Source organism: Parus major, chromosome 1A, assembly GCF_001522545.3.
Source record: "Parus major isolate Abel chromosome 1A, Parus_major1.1, whole genome shotgun sequence".
Lineage (NCBI taxonomy): Eukaryota > Metazoa > Chordata > Aves > Passeriformes > Paridae > Parus > Parus major.
The window spans coordinates 43,199,496-43,215,126 of NC_031773.1; the positions used below are offsets into that span (position 1 = coordinate 43,199,496).

General features: G+C 42.4%; 1 long non-coding RNA gene across 1 annotated transcript; it reads right to left on the reverse strand.

The window, feature by feature from the left end:
* Positions 1 to 855: 855 nt before the first annotated feature.
* Positions 856 to 11,802, reverse strand: LOC107204259. Its single transcript, XR_001521518.2, has 4 exons — positions 11,623 to 11,802; positions 11,162 to 11,298; positions 4,929 to 5,015; positions 856 to 1,752 (listed from the first exon to the last, which is right to left on the reverse strand). It is a non-coding gene; the product is annotated as an uncharacterized LOC107204259 (long non-coding RNA).
* Between the last annotated feature and the right edge of the window lie 3,829 nt (positions 11,803 to 15,631).

Below are 15,631 nucleotides of genomic sequence, written 5' to 3' on the forward strand. Positions count from 1 at the left end.
ATCCCAAATCCTGATTTTCCGAAGCATGCTGAGGAGACTTTGATCTGGGCTGCTCACAGGAAGGCTGAGGCCAGCAATGCAAATGGGAAGTGGCGGCTCTCAGCCATGCACATACTTAACCCCACTCCCAGCCGGTGGCTCACTCAGACACAGCCTGAGGCCTTGTCACCAGCTCCCTTTATATCCTAAATGGCCACTTTAAGCAGCTATTCCCAAAGTGATTATGATCCTCAAAAAATCGTTTTTATTTATGCCAATTTTAAATTTTGTAGTCTTATCATCTTTCTTATCATCTCTCTTATCATCTCTCCAACACCCCTTTCTCCTTCATCAAATAGTGTGCCTATGTGTCCAAACCCTGTTCCAGTGATAAAAGAGAATTGCCATGTCTCTGCTGTCTCTGCAAGTATCTGATTTAACGCAGAATAAAGTTAGTAATTTCTTTTATTTTCATGATTGTGTGTGATTTCCCTCCATTAATGGACAACATTTCAGCTGATATTCACTAAGCACATTTCATACCCTTACTGGGTTAAGGCAGACTTCAATCTTTGTTCTGCCATGTTGGCTAATCCATTGCAAAGCATTGATTTGGAGCTGGGATTTGGCTTTGGCATAACAAGCAAATCACTGAATTTCCATGTACTGCTCTCACCATATATTCTCTGCTTCATGTGTGCCGTTAGTGACATCCTGCTTAAAATTTTTCACCTTTCTTTAACCTTTCTCTGACTCATGTATTTATTCTTCTAAGTAACATCCACCTTAAAAACATTCAAGTCTGATAAGAGAATTCCTGTGCCTTAGGGACACATAATAAGACTCAAGTAATTTCCACCATCCAGACATTACAGCTAGAATATTGTGATTTATTGAAACAGACAGAAAATTATTTCCCAAATGTAGTTTAATTTAAAATTCATTGGACATTTATAAAAATGGATGACAGATACAGAATATATTGTCAAGAAGCAAGCAAGCAAATGTAATAAATTCCTACAAGTAATAAGTAACCTCCTATGATGCGTGAAAACATTCTCTGGAGGTGAAAATCACCTCTAACTGAAACACAAGGTCTGACTTAATGTTAAAATGTTTCAATATGGCAAAGAGTTTTAATGTGTTTTTAAATGGTTACTAGAATTATACTCAACAGCTCCATTAGTACAACTGAAAAAAATTTACTTAGTGCATTTGACAGATGGAAGCATCATAAGCTATTATTCAAGTGAGGCATCTAACCTTGTGCTAATGTATGAAATTTCAAATTTCTATAAAATATAAATGTAATTATAAAATAGTAATAGCTTTTGATAATCAAGAACAACAAAGTGATAGGCTAACCAAATCTTCTGGGTCTATCTGAAAAGAGAGTTGGTACCAGGTGTCTTTTTCTCCACTAGGTTTGGGCCTGGTTTTAAGGTTTGAATGCTCAAAACTGGTGAAAAGGGAGAGAAAGTCCTGTGCAAGCTAAAGAAAGGAAAGCAAGCTTTAAACAAACACGGAGTCATCTTTTGCTTTGGCTGGTGTGAGCACTTTTACCTGTTTGCAGCAGCCCAGTTAGTTAGGAGTGGTGCTCATGGATGTCCCCGGCTTGCAGGGTGCGATGTCATCCTGGCAGCCACAGTTTTCGGATATGAGTTCACTGCTCTGTTTTCACTGCCTGCACCCACACTGCTTGCACCAGGAACTGTCTTGAGGTCAAGCTGCTCCTATATGAAATTTCTCCTCCTGTAGACCCAGCTGGCTTCCCTGAAGTGCAAGGCAATATTGGTTATCAGGAAATCTGTTCTGTTGCTTTTACAGCGGTATATTCATATCCTGTGTAGATGTTGGCAGATGGGCCTGACTACATGGAGTTAATTGCACATCCAAGGCACAGAAAATAGATGACATGAGGGGAGCAATAATAAATCACAAATTTACATATGCTAATATAAGCAGCTTGATGCTTTCTAGCCCTAGATGATAAAAAGAAAACCTTTTTTTTTTCCCCCTAAAACAATGGGAGCATTTTAAAATAGCACAAAAGAAGGTAAACCTTGGAAAGCAGATCTAAAAGCTCAATACACATATGCACCAGTATTTGCCTGTTTGGGGAACGTTTGCATGCTTACCTTCATGCAACATCTGCAGTGGGAATTCATTATGTTGCTATGTTTATTGATACAAAAAACCCCCACTTCAATTTATCTATAAACAGATTCAGGGCTCAAAGAGAAATTCTGTGTGTAACCCTGAAAATAACAGGATTTTCTCCAGTGCCTGTGAAGCTTTTGGGCTGCAGTTCAGTTCAAGATGAAGACTCATACATGTTAGTGTCTACATATGAACTGTGTTAATTCCCAGTAGGGCTGGGGGAACTTGTGTAAGATATACCTGAGGTACTTCTGTGGTGTGAGATGTTCAAACAGGGCTGACCCACCTGGGATGTAACCTGCAGGACTGTAATGCCCTTCTGGAGCAGCAGCTGGAGACAAGATGGGCTCACCTGTGACTTCTCTAATGGTACTGGGTGCTGAACTGAGCACTACAGCTCTGCTTAGGCTGACCCTAAGTAGAGAGCTGATGGCTGGTTCAATGAATCTCCAGAATGCAATCTCCTTTGTATCCAACCAGAAAGAGCTCATTTAGTTCTATGAACATCAAGTGCCATTTGAGAGGCTGTGGGATGTCCTTTCTGGTCTCTGGGAATCCTTCTGGAAATGCATCAGTCCCCATATGTCCTGTGCCATACCTGCTGGCTCTGGGTAGGTGTCTCAGAACCTTAGGGGTTCTCACACTGCTTTAGATGCCATCATGTAGGCAAGTGAATAAAGCCTTGGATCTCCATTGCCTGTAGCAGGAATGCAGACATGCTTAGTTGTTTAAATATAGGCTCTATAGATGCCTCTGGGCACCAAAGGCATCCTTGGAGGATGACTGGCATGAGAGAGAGTCTGAGAAGAACCAAATCTTCCTGGAGCTGCTTGTGGGCCTGAGTGCCTCTCCCCAGCCCAGATGCCTCAGGGCTGACAGATGCCTTATTTATCCTTAGGCAATTGAAGCCTGCACTTAGCCTGTGTGAGGATACTTGTGTTTGGGTGTCTGCTGGTGTGCTGGATCCCACCCCTACTCATTTCATCAAACTTCAGCGGGGTCCAAACACAGATGTGTTTTGTAAATATGCATTTTTCAAAAATGGGGTGAAAGTTTATGATGATTCCTGAGTTTTCAAATAATCCTCAGATTTAAAAGCAAAACAAAAGTTGTAAAGTGTATATATGACGTTAGGAATCACTAGAATTTTTTCCAAGACTTTTCATACTTTCCTTTGTAAGAATAAAGAAAACAGAAAATACTAACTTTAATACTGTTTTGAGTGAAAATTGTCATTGTCAAGGTTAATGCCATGCTTATTCCATCCTTCTTCCTCCCATTTGATTTTCCTTTACTTCTTCACATTGGCTTTGCCAGACAAATGCAGTCAAACCTATCTCCACCGGTAAAATGGTTAAACAATACAGAAGTATTTGGACCTAGGGCTTTGAAGGCCTATTAACAATGTTAAATACATGAAAATACTTAATGACTTTTTAGAGTAGTTTTGTTGCTTTGTTTTTGTCTTTGTTTTTTTTTTTCTTTTCTTATTATTTCTCATTTTTAAAGAGGTTGAGATAGAAATGAATATTCAACAAACAGTTGTTTAGGCATGTGCTGTTGATTTTTGTTGAAAATAAAAGACTCTAAGGTTCTATTTCATAGTTAACTATTTGGCTTGTTCTCCTTGTGCTGCTGTTGAGCTTCTGAATTCCAACTCTAACACAAATATTGCTACTAAAAGTAATCAGACAGGTCCTGGTTTTGCCAGTCTTTCATAGAAAACAGCTGAAAATGTATTGGAAGTGTCAAGAGGTAAAATTTAATGCAACAGAATTCTATAAATCAAATCTTCCCACTGCTTCTTGTAGAAACAAGTGTACAGGGTAAAATGTTTTTAATTTTCAGGCTCAGGAGCTATCCCTTATGACTGAATCCAAATTATACTGGTGAAAAGACCTTTGTCAATATTTTCTTCACCTGCTACACTGAGTGCTGCTCTAGGAGCATACCCCATGAAGGATATCTGATTTGGTGATACTTAGATTTGAACTGACTTTGAGTCTAGACAGAAGGAGATTTCTTAGTGATGTTTGGGTTAACAAGCAAACTAATGTTGCTCCAATTAATTCTTAATTCAAGGACGATGTTACACTCCTATCAACCAGAAGGAAAGGTAAGTCCTCTCCTCTGCAGAAACCTTCATATTGTGGATTTGGCTGCCAGATGAGAAAGTGCCCAGAATCTCTTGTGTTTTTGCTTTCCCTAAATCCTATATTCCTCTGCCTTTGCTCCCCATGAGCCTGGAGAGTCATCGTCCCACGTCCTTCCCAGAATACAAAGCACCCCCAGTGCATGACCCCTCTCCTTGGCCAAATGCTGAGTCCTTTTCTTCTACTCTAAGAGCTTGTTCTGCATGACAGTGCTTCTGTCTTTAATACGTCTTTTGTGTAGCAGGTTCTGCCCTAAGATTTGCTATGGATCTCCCATCGAGGTCAATGGATGTGGGAAGTATGTCTGCATAGCTCAACCCTGCTTTACTGTAATTGCAAAGAAAGGCTAAGTGCTCAGATGTGATAAATGTGACATTCTTCATTCTGGATGCTGGCTATCACAGCTACTGTAGTTCTCTGGCTCCTCAGAGAGACTGAGGGCACGGCTTGCTTTTCCTCCCAGCCCTTCTCCTGCTCTCATCCTCCCATTGGAGCATCCATACAGTCCCGCAGAGAGTGACTCTATGACAGATGTCTTTATTCCACCCTCCTCATCACAAGGGAACAGGCCAAAACAGATGCACTGATGGGTTTGGACTTAAATGATTTTAGGCCAGAGAGTTTACTTCAACCAACCTGGAGATTCAGTTTCAGCTTATTTCAGCGGCGAGCGCATATGTCCAGGGACTTCGGTGGGAGCAGGGTCTGCAAATAGATCTGAACCTGCAAATATTCAAAATAGCGAAAGAAACTGCACTTGATTTGGCCCCTAACACACCCTGCAATTCCATTAAAGAAGCAGAAGGACATGCTTTTCTATTTGTTTTGCTGCTACATACTTTTTGTTTGGTTAGTTTTGTAGCTGCAGAGTTGATGATGTGTTATTCCCCTTGATTTTATCTGGTGCCCTTCTCCATTGCGCTGAGGTCGGACTGTACCCTTTAATACATTTTTAAAACTTTTATGAGGTTATTAAAAAAGCTACTTGTTACTAAGTATCTCAGACTTTGCTCAGTATCTCAATTGATAATCAGCTCTTTGCAATACCTCTGCAACTGGAAAAAAATTACCTGTAAAAAAAATGGATTTTGGGAGAATTCTTGCTGCTACTGCACCGCATGGTACAATGCCACTATTTCTGCCTTCAGATGTAAATGCCTGTGCAAATGCGGCTTTTCAATTAAACTGTAGTACAATTCGTTGAAGTTTAGCCAAAGAAAGCCTGTGAATTGAAACACTTAAACGATACATTAGGATTTAGTTACAGACTTTGCATTTGCTTTCTCAACCAAATGTAAAACAATTGTTTAGTGGCCCATAGGAGAGAAGATTTTACTTGGGTTTTGTTTGAGCGTCAGTGTTAACGATCAGTGCTCAAGCGTTTTAGATTTCAATCTTAAATTAGCAATTTAAAGACAACAAAGAATGATTTTCATGCTTGTCAGTTCTGATTAATGTAACATTAACCCCTAGAGAACAGTATATTGCTCCAGTACTTTATTTCAGCTTGCAAGAGACCAGTCCTGCGAAACAATGAAAGATTGTTTTGGCCTTTAATTTTTTTTTTTTTTTAAACGTAAAATGTGAAGGTAACCCTATTGCTGTTATCACGTTTTTTTTGTTGTGGGCCTTATGGTTGTTATCTTCCAAGGTATGTGACAAGGTGAGATTTCCTAAATCACACCTCTACCAAGTTAATACTCTTCCTACAGATCCCGGCGCTGATTTTGCCGCTCTTGTGTGTATCCTGAGCAGCCCCAGCTTGCTACCTGCTGATCTGAGCTTTCAAGGGCAAAATCTTCTGGCAGCATGCACAGGAAATTTATATGTCTCTCCCCTGCTGACTAAATTACAGAGAGGAAACAAAACCAGAATGTGAAAGTGGCACATAAAATAAGGGTAGTTTTGCTGTAAAAGCAGTTGCTTTTTGATAACTACCTGTAAACCCAAAATTTGTTGTTGTTTTCCTGCCTGTAGAACAGCAGTTTAAATGGTTGCTTTTAGTTATCCACAATTCAGAGATGGTGAGACAAGCGTATGAAGAGGACGACGGAGATAAGGAGAGACCAGGAAATAAGGAATTTGCCATCGGGGTGGATTAGGATGTAAATGGGGGGTCCTCAGGTTCCCCTCGTCCCTTCCCACAGTAGCGTCAGACAAAAACCCTGCCTATATGAGACAGCAAGAGATCTGCCATTGACACAGCTACAGGCCCCCCAATTAAAGCAACTGAAACCTGGTGAGATGTTTGCAGTGTGATCAGTCAATTCTCTGACAGACATTGCTCCTCATGCATGTTTAAAGGAGGGCTTCAGATCAGGAAAAAGGGGTTGCAGTAGGAAAAAAAAAAAAAAAAAAGGAAAGCAGCCCAGAAAAGTTTCAGTTTCCTAGTTGCAACAATTAAACCGTTTTGCGTAGAGATGTCACCAGACTTTCAAATAATTAAAATGTGTCATGACTGAGATAACTCTTACCTAGAAACCCCCCTGTGAAAGGAATAAAGACCATAAAACCTTAGAGGCACAGGGAAAAAACTTGTTTCTTCCACCTCAGCTCTTTATATCTAGTTGTGCGTTTCCACATTTTGTTTTGTTTCCCTTCTGTTACTGCCTAAACACTGGGGGTGGAAAGCCAACAGCTGCCTCACATGAGCCCATCACACAGCAATATTTCCCTTGACTCCAGTGGGAGCTTGAGGATCTGCAAGAACTACAAACCTGGTCTTGAAGGATGATTTATGCTCCCTGTATTTATTTTCCCTTGGTATTTGTGTATTTGGAAACATTCACAGGTTTGGATGGAAGATCAGGACATGCCCATGTACATGTACATGTTTGTCTCCTACAAGATGACAGACTGATGGCAGCATCCTGCTCCTTTAGTCATGGTAAAAATGCATAGCAAGAGGAAGGTCCTAGAGTGAAGAGACTGCGTTTAAATGGATGATACAGACCAGATACAGGGGATAGGTGAGGAATGTATGATATTAATTTATTATATTTGTCACGCTTCTTGGGCTGCTTCACCTGCATGGGGTTCAGCACCAGTAAATTCTTCTGGGTGACAGCTGGCTTGACCTTGAGGTGTCTTTCAGAAAGCCCTTACATAAAGAAGAAAACTAATTTAACATCTGGAAACATGATGGAAAATTATTGATGTTTTCTCAGAGGGTGGAAGTCCCCTCCCCAGATGACAGGGAGGGGCCAGGAAAGCAGAGTGAAGGCTCGATTCCTCACGGAAGGAGCTCAGAAATCAGCCTCTTTGCTCACCCAAGCCTTGGCTGTGAACAAGAGGAGGGAAAGGGAAGTGTGGCCAGATCCAGGAGCAGGGGTGCTCCCTCAGCCCCTAGGGTAACCGCTGGCTGTAATGCCTGTTCTGAGCATGAACTATTCTGTACATGAAGGTACAATTCTTCTTCCCCATTAACAACTTCTTATTTTTTAAAATACATGCCTGATGCTATTTGAATAATAATGGCAATAGAATAATTTACATTTATGTTTCACTTTTTTGTAAACTTTTTGGAGGCTTTTCTTTCCTCCACTCTTTGTTGCTTACAGGGGAAAATATAAAAAGAAAGTATTGACTTTTGAGCCTAACCTAGGATTATGACAACTTCTAGTCATCTAGTGCTGACATTTAGCACAGTTTACTGCACAGTCACCCAGTGCTGTTGCGGCAAAGTTTCATAAGAGCTGCAACTGCAATTACAAAACAGATGTGACACTCTAGCTTACGTAGAGGAGGAGATGATGTAATTTTTGTGGTTCTACTGCGAGATTAATCAGGAACCAGGACTCTGCAGACTTAGTTGTGTTCGTTGTGGGCAGTGAGAAGTTCAAGCTGTCTCTTTGAGAAACTAAGTAGAAAACACAGTTCTGGAAAAAAAAATCACCTAATATGGGCAAAACTACCTCCTTAGTGTACTAGAGCCTGAAGCAATTCAAGGAAATGTCTTTCCTGTTTGTTTACTTCAAACCTTCAACAACCTTGTGGACTTACTGGCTGTATCCTTTCTCTGACTGGGTTTTTTTTTGTGCCCCACCACTCAAGTGAACCTTTTGTGAAATAAAGGTGAAAAAATTATGCAGTAAAATGGGAGAACAAGATTGTGAAATCACTGCTTGTTGCAAAGGGCATTTGGCAGGCATGACTTTAGAAACCACTTTGATTTTTTAAAACGGACTGGATTTCAAGGCCCTATTTCTGACTTCCTGAGCTTTTCACCACAATTAATCTTTTTGGTAGGCCTCTCCTTGAGCCATATACTGACCTGGGAATACAGCACTGAACTAGATCCTCCTATACAGTGTATGCACCCTATTTCAAATGTCTTTTTGTGTTGGAGAGGGCTTGTTCTTCAGACTCCCAGACAGGATGCTCATCCCTGACACAGAACTGTCATCTTGCCACTGTGCCCAGCAGGGACTGGGTCTTCACAGTCACACTGCTACAGCAGGATGAAAAGATGGTCCCTCCACTTTGTTTAGAGCAAATCAGAAGCAAGGGAAATAAACATCAGTACAGACAGGGAAGTAGGAAGAAAGATGGAGAAAATAACACCGCTCTTGCATCTCAGCTAGGCTCATAAGTCCTTGGATATGTCAGCAGCAACTTCTTGCAAGTAGCAGCAGAAAGGAAGTTGTTGATAGTGCTCACAACAATGCCACAGGCATGTCCTGCTCTAATTATAGATGCTGTGGTGACTTGGGCATGACACAAGGGACATCACACGGACTTGCCAGACTGCTGCTGTGTATCAAATTGCAATGTCCAGGCCTTAAATGGTGTGGTCACTGGTGATAAGAACTGGGGCTTTCCAGTGGTGACCACTGTGGGTAGTTTGTGGTCAGAAGGATGGCAACCACAGTGAAGAGCTTTCAAATTGTCATTTAAAACAAAAGATAAAACCAGCAGGAGTCTGCGAGCATTTGCAAAGACATCCAGACTGTTGTAGGGAAAACAAGGCCATCACTGAGGCTGCAGAAAATGCCCATTATTTCCAATGTCCTCTGTTAACAGAGCTATTTTTAAAACTAAAAAAACCCTTGTGATTCTTTTTCCCTTGCAATTTTGTTAAACACTGACCAACATTTTTCAGGAAATCCAGACTTTGCTTTCATTGGGTTATAAACTAACCTCTAAGGGTCTGCAGATACCTCTGCTACTCCCTGGTACCTAAGTCCCAGGGCCAGATCTGTGCAGGCTCCTCTGGGACACCTTAAGCAGAGGTTTTACTCTCACCTCATGGGGGAAGGATGCCGTCTTTCAGGTGAGAAAGCTCATTTGGAGCTCTCAAGTCTCATGATTCAGATGTCTTGGATGTCAGCATGTGTGAGAAAGTTGAATAAACCCAAGTATTGCTGGGTGAGGCTGGGCAAAGACAGGTTTAGACCTAGCTGGTCCAGGGTTAATCTGGAGCAAAGGCAGCTCCTCATCTTCACTACAAGTGAAGCAATTGCACTGCACTGAATTGGCCTATTTTTTTTTTTAATTTTTAATTTTGCATTGGGTTTTCTTGCTTGTGCATACCCACTTTATTATTGGGAGAGAAAGGAGATAAAAGAATTATGTAGTCGAAGGAATCATATCACATATTTAATAGTTTTTATTATTTAAAGACCCTTTTAAAAACTTTCTTTACCCAGGACACCTCATGTACAGCTTCCTCTCCCTCTCTGAAGAAACAGGAGGTATGGGGTGCTGCATGCCCTCCACAGAGGGCTGTCAGAGGCTCCAAGTTGGTCTGTCAAGGATGAGGGAAGATATACCTTTTGCTGCCTGTCTGCCACCACATGTGAGGAAAACAGCTGGGAAAAAATATAACATGGAATCTGTGCCTCAGCCTGCAAGGTCCCAAGGACAGTAGGGAGCCTTTTTAAAGGTTCACTGAGGCAGTAATGGCCTGGGAAGAGTGTCTGGCTCAGGGAACAGGGCAAAAATGTGTTTGGGTCCTGTGTGCAAACATCAGGGTTTGCTGGATCTCAGGAGCCTGAGGACAAAAATCAGGAAACAAACTCCACTCACAGCAGCCCAGGAGGAAACAGCTGGAAAGGGAGAGTGTCTTTTGGCACTGACACAGCTGCCCTTTACAGTGTCATGTTCAAAACTACTCTTGTTTGGGGGACTGGAGTCTGGGCTTCATGGACCAAAGCTGGCAGCCTGGAAAGTAGAGCCTTGAATGTTACATTCCTGCACGAGTGGAACGGAGCCTTTAAAAGTCCTCGGGCTCATGCAATCCATCATCCAAGATGGATAAGGCAGTAAACATAATGATGTTCATCTCCACTTTATACGCAGGAAAGCAGATGGATGAGGGAGAGAAGTGACTTATTCTGAGTCACTACAGGGAATGCAGCCCCATTTCCCAAGCTGAATTAGCAGGTAAGTGAGTTTCTCCTGGGAAAAAAGAGTTTTCACAGCAGGGGCATCTGCGCATTAGAAAGGAACCAGACCTTTATTTATTTTGCTTCCTCACTGGTTTAATGTGTTGAATTTTGGTCTTCTGGCAACTCAGCGCTTTCTTGTTTATACTCCTCTAATTTTGAAGGAAGATATTTTGCTGACATTCATACAATACAACTGTTTCTCATGTCAAATCCATAGAAAAGTTCTGAAGTTGCAGTTTTGTGGTTATAAATGGGCTCCCTTCTCAGTCCGTGTGGGACTGTAATGCATTAACCAGGTGTGACTCCTGGTTTTGCAATCAAAAGCGCAGGGTATTGATTTTCCAGATTAAATATCTAAATAAAAGAGGTCACATCGAGGCTTCATAACATCAGGCAAGGTAACATACACTAAGAGCTGGGTGCCAAATGGGACTGAAAAAATGTTGATGAGTCAAGTATCTGTTCCTGTCCTCCACTTACCTCGCTAACGATAAATCAGCCGTAAGAGGAAATAACTTCTTCCAGAGGGCTGTATGGTCATACAGGTGATGTATATCCCTTCCCCAGCCTGCGAGTTGTTGTCATCAGGAGAGAGCTGTAACTCAGGCACACTGATGCTGGAGGGAGAATGTAAATAGATAGTGGGTTAAATAATCTCTGGCTCTGCACGGCAGGAAATGCAAGACAGTTTTTCTTCGGGTCACTGTTTGAACAAGCAACGCTGCCACTATAGTTTCCTTTCTCTGCCTGGGAATTCGAGCAATTGGCAAGGGTCTCTACACCGCAGGTGGCATCCTTGGTGTTTTTGCTTGTCACAAAGCTACAAAAGACCCAGGGCGCTGTCCTAGAAAAAAAGCAGTAGTGGCTTAGGCTGATTTGGAAGCAGAGCGGGTTTTTTTTTTGCTTCCTTCCTGAGCCAGACCTTGCTTCCAAAAGCTCACCTGAGCTATCAGTTCCTTGCTCTGATGGGTACAGACTACTTTCTGGGAAGCTGGGTGTGTTTGTACCCGGGCGGACAGCCGCGGTGCCTGCGGGCTGTGACAAGTGACCAGCAGCTGGCTGTGGGACACCCCGCTGCTGTCCTCTAGCGGCTGGACGTGGAGGAGCTCGGACACATCCCAGCCCTGCGGGGAACATGGGTTAAACATCCCAGCCGGACGGGGCCAGTGCCACACGGCAAGGCTCCAAGGGTCCAGGCGGTCACAGCAGTGAGCACCCTGAAGGCTTAGGGGGCAGGGAAAGTGCACTTTCCAGTCCTCTCTCTACCATTTGGGTAGACTGCATGTTTGAAGTAAGTGACTGCTGGTTTTTTAAGGCATTTGTACATTGAATAAATGACATGAATGCACAGATTAGGTCGATTCCTCCCCAGCCTTGCTCTAAAATGGCGAGAAACTCCTTTGCATGTATCTTTTTTCACTCACAGAAGAGGCCACCGTGTGTGGGGCAAGATGAGTTTCCTGCAGAGCCGCAGCCAGGACCAAAGTGGTCAGAGCAGCATGGGAGAGTGGGGTGGAGGCTGCAGATTACCCTGCCTGCTTGCTCATTTCCACCCAAGCAGAGCTCTACAACATTCACACATTTGTCCACAGACAGCTGAAGTGGCCTTTAGGATCACTTTGATGGCTGCAATCCTGCTGTCCTGGTTTTCTGGTGCTGTCTGAAGCATGGCAGAGCTCACACTTCAGCAAAACCTTGTCACAGCTGGCCCTGTGTCTGAGAAAATCCTTCAGTTTGTAGGGATTTGGAGACCACTGAGAGCCTTCATCCTGCACAAAAAGCACACTTCCAAGAAGTCAGACCTTCTCTCATGTGTGTGTAGAGCAGTGTGTATGTGTGTGTAAAGCACAAGAGAGTGAGAAAACTTCCTGAGCACACACACCAGCTGGGCATGCTTCTGCCAGAGGAGGAAGGATGGGCAAACACAAGGGTACCAGGTGCTGGCCAAGCTGCTGATCAGGGAAACGGCAGTGCTTGGGACTGGCAGGATGACTCGGTGACAGGACCAGTGTGGGACAGAAACCAATCAGGCAACCGTGGCTTCTTCCCTCTCATTGTTCTGTAATTTTTAAGACTAGACTTTTCAGTAACTGAACTTTTGAAAAGCCTAAGAAAACTTACAGTTTAAAATTTTGCCGTAAGAGGGCAGTCTGAGATAACCACATAAGCAAGTTACCTTGCAAGGATCGTAGTTTTTTTTCCTCAAAAAAAGAAAAAGGAAGACTGATAGGAATAAATTACTTGTCTCAAGCTGAAGTCTTACGTTAAACTTTAGAAGGGATTTTTGCAACTGGTGACACAGAACAAGTGTAAAAGGAAGCATTTGCAGTAAACACAAATTTCTGTTTTCCTGTCAGAGACATAAAATGTTGTCTGAGACCTGAACTCAGGAGTCAGGAGGATGAGATTTCCTCTTTGCACGGCTGTATTCTCCCACTAGGTACACGGGTTTTGAATTTTCCTTTCAGTGGAAAAAGTATGTGGTCTAATGTGGGAAGTAAATCAAGATGCCCATGGTGAAAGAGCATGGTAACTGCAATTCAGGGATGGGGCACTATGGCATCTTTAGAGATGCATTTATAAGGGGTTCTGAGGTCTTGCTGTTGAGAAGGCTGGGTCCTGCCAAAAGGGGACTGGCAGCCACGACCCTCCCAGTTCCTGCTGAGTTTCTCCCAGTGCACATAATCTCTAATGTTGAAAATGCCAGCATGGCATTTAACTCAAAAGGTTGCCTGCTGCTAGTCTGATTGCTGGGGTCTGGAAGACAAAATCTCATCCCCTTTAAGCCCCAACTTATCTTTCTGTGGCTCTGGGCAAGGCACTTGTGTCTCCTAAGCATAAGCCCCTAATGAATGGAGGCAGGATGCTTCCCACAGCGTTGTTCAAAGACTGCCTCTTGCAGAGTGCCTTAAAATGCTGCCAGCGCTGCTCTTCCATGTCAGATATATAATGCACTGGCATTCCAGCCCTTGGTTGCTGTTGTTGGCCACTCCCTGGCACAAAAAGTGGAGGAAAAGAGGATTAGAACTGCAGTGGCTGCTGCCTCTCAAGGTACTGCTGAGGCACCAGTGGGGCAGTGGCAAATAGGACAGCCCCAAGCTTGGCTGTAAGCACATGAGGTCCAGAGCTGGGAGAGCTAGTGGGATACCACCTCTTCTTCCTTCTTCTGCCATCATGGTGGCTCCAAGCAAGTGCAAAACATCTTTTGTTAAAACATCTTTCTGCTGTGCTCTTTGTCCAATACATTTTATACTTTATTAGCTCAGACAAATTCATTTGCTTCATGGTGCAGCTCAAGGGCAGCTGTTCAGTCAATAAAAAACTAAAAGAGAGCAAATGTTGTTTATGCCCTAGTATCGCCCTGCAAAGCAAAACCAATCAAATTTGGCCCTTCCTGCAAGAAGAACCATGAAGGGAGGCAAACACCAGAAAGGGCTGTTGACAGTGTGATGTTAGAGCACAGAAGCAGGCTACATTCAAACCACAGCAACATTCAAGGGTGGGAGCTTCAATCCCTGGCCTTCAGACTCGGGGTGTGAAGTGCACTCTAGTGTTCTTGGCAGACCCCTGCTGTCCCTCTCCTCCAGTGATGAGATGACATGTCTTCTGATAATACACTATGCTTGTCTTGAGCTCAATCTGTCCAGTATAGATCAACCTAGAACTAATCTTGTCTGAAATGAAGTACTGGTTTGTATGGGAATGGGCAAGGCTATAGCAAACTACAACTGGACTCGGCCGTAGATTTCAGATGCAAAATTAGCTCTGATTTGATTTCAGTAGTTCCAGTTAAAGTTGTTTGCTGTGCATTTTTCAGTGTTGTTTTGCAAGAGTGGAAACCAAAAGTACATAAAATATTTTCTAGTCCCTCCTCAGGTCTGCTCTTATTATCACATATAATGCACAGCATAAATTGTTAAAAGTAAAACACCAGATAGTCAGAAATAACAGCTTGTGGGAGGAAGGAATTGGAAATTCCCCAAGATGTTCCAATCCCAGTAATCTGAAAATAGTCCCACATGGATTTCATGGATGTGCTAAGAAGGAAAGAACACTTTTTTTTTAAACTCAAGTTCACAACATGTAATACTTAATAAAACTGCTCCTGGGAAAATCTACAGTAAATCAATATGCACCCCATCTCACTGTAATTACTGTATTAAATACAATTAAGTGTTTAACTAGTAGTTAGAAATAGAGATGATCTTTCTTTTTATGGGTAAGAGACAGATTTTTTAATGAAAGTGATCCTTTGCCTTTTCTGTTCACATTAAAACTGAGGGAACAGGCAAACAGCTTCATAGTCCAAAGAGAGTTTGCAGTTTGCTACAAATGCATACATGGGCTTCATAGGAGCAAAGTGAACTCCTCAGCTGTATATGGGCAGATTCCTTAAATCAGTGCAGTCATCCTCACAGAAGTAAAAAATGGACCTGTCATCTCTGAGAAGCAGTTAGTCCACTGCTCTGCTCCCATGGGAAAGGGAAAGGCAATTTTCCCAACAGAAGGAATTGCTCTGTAATGTGAGAGGTCATTGAAATGCAAGTAACAAACCAAAACAGATGAAATATGTGCAAAGTAAATAGATCAAAGACATTGAGATAATTAATTATTGGCGGTCTAGTTCTCAGAGAAAGACGATTCATTCACAAAGAAGCCACTGTACTCGACACTTCCCAATATTGGTGTCTGCAGCACGCATTTACTGATGTTTGTTAATGAGTAAAGACAGAATTATTATGCCAGATAACTGTCTGCCCTAAAAGTTTATGTTCTGTTACCATAATGCCTTGGCCTACAAATAAACTCCACTACATTCATAACATTTCAGTTTAAGAAAAAAATGCCAAGTCCATTTTTGTGTTTACTAATGTGGAAGTTTTGATCTCTATATGCTAATCATTTGTGACTTTGCACAGCCATTTCAAAAGAAAACTCAACAGTGTTTTG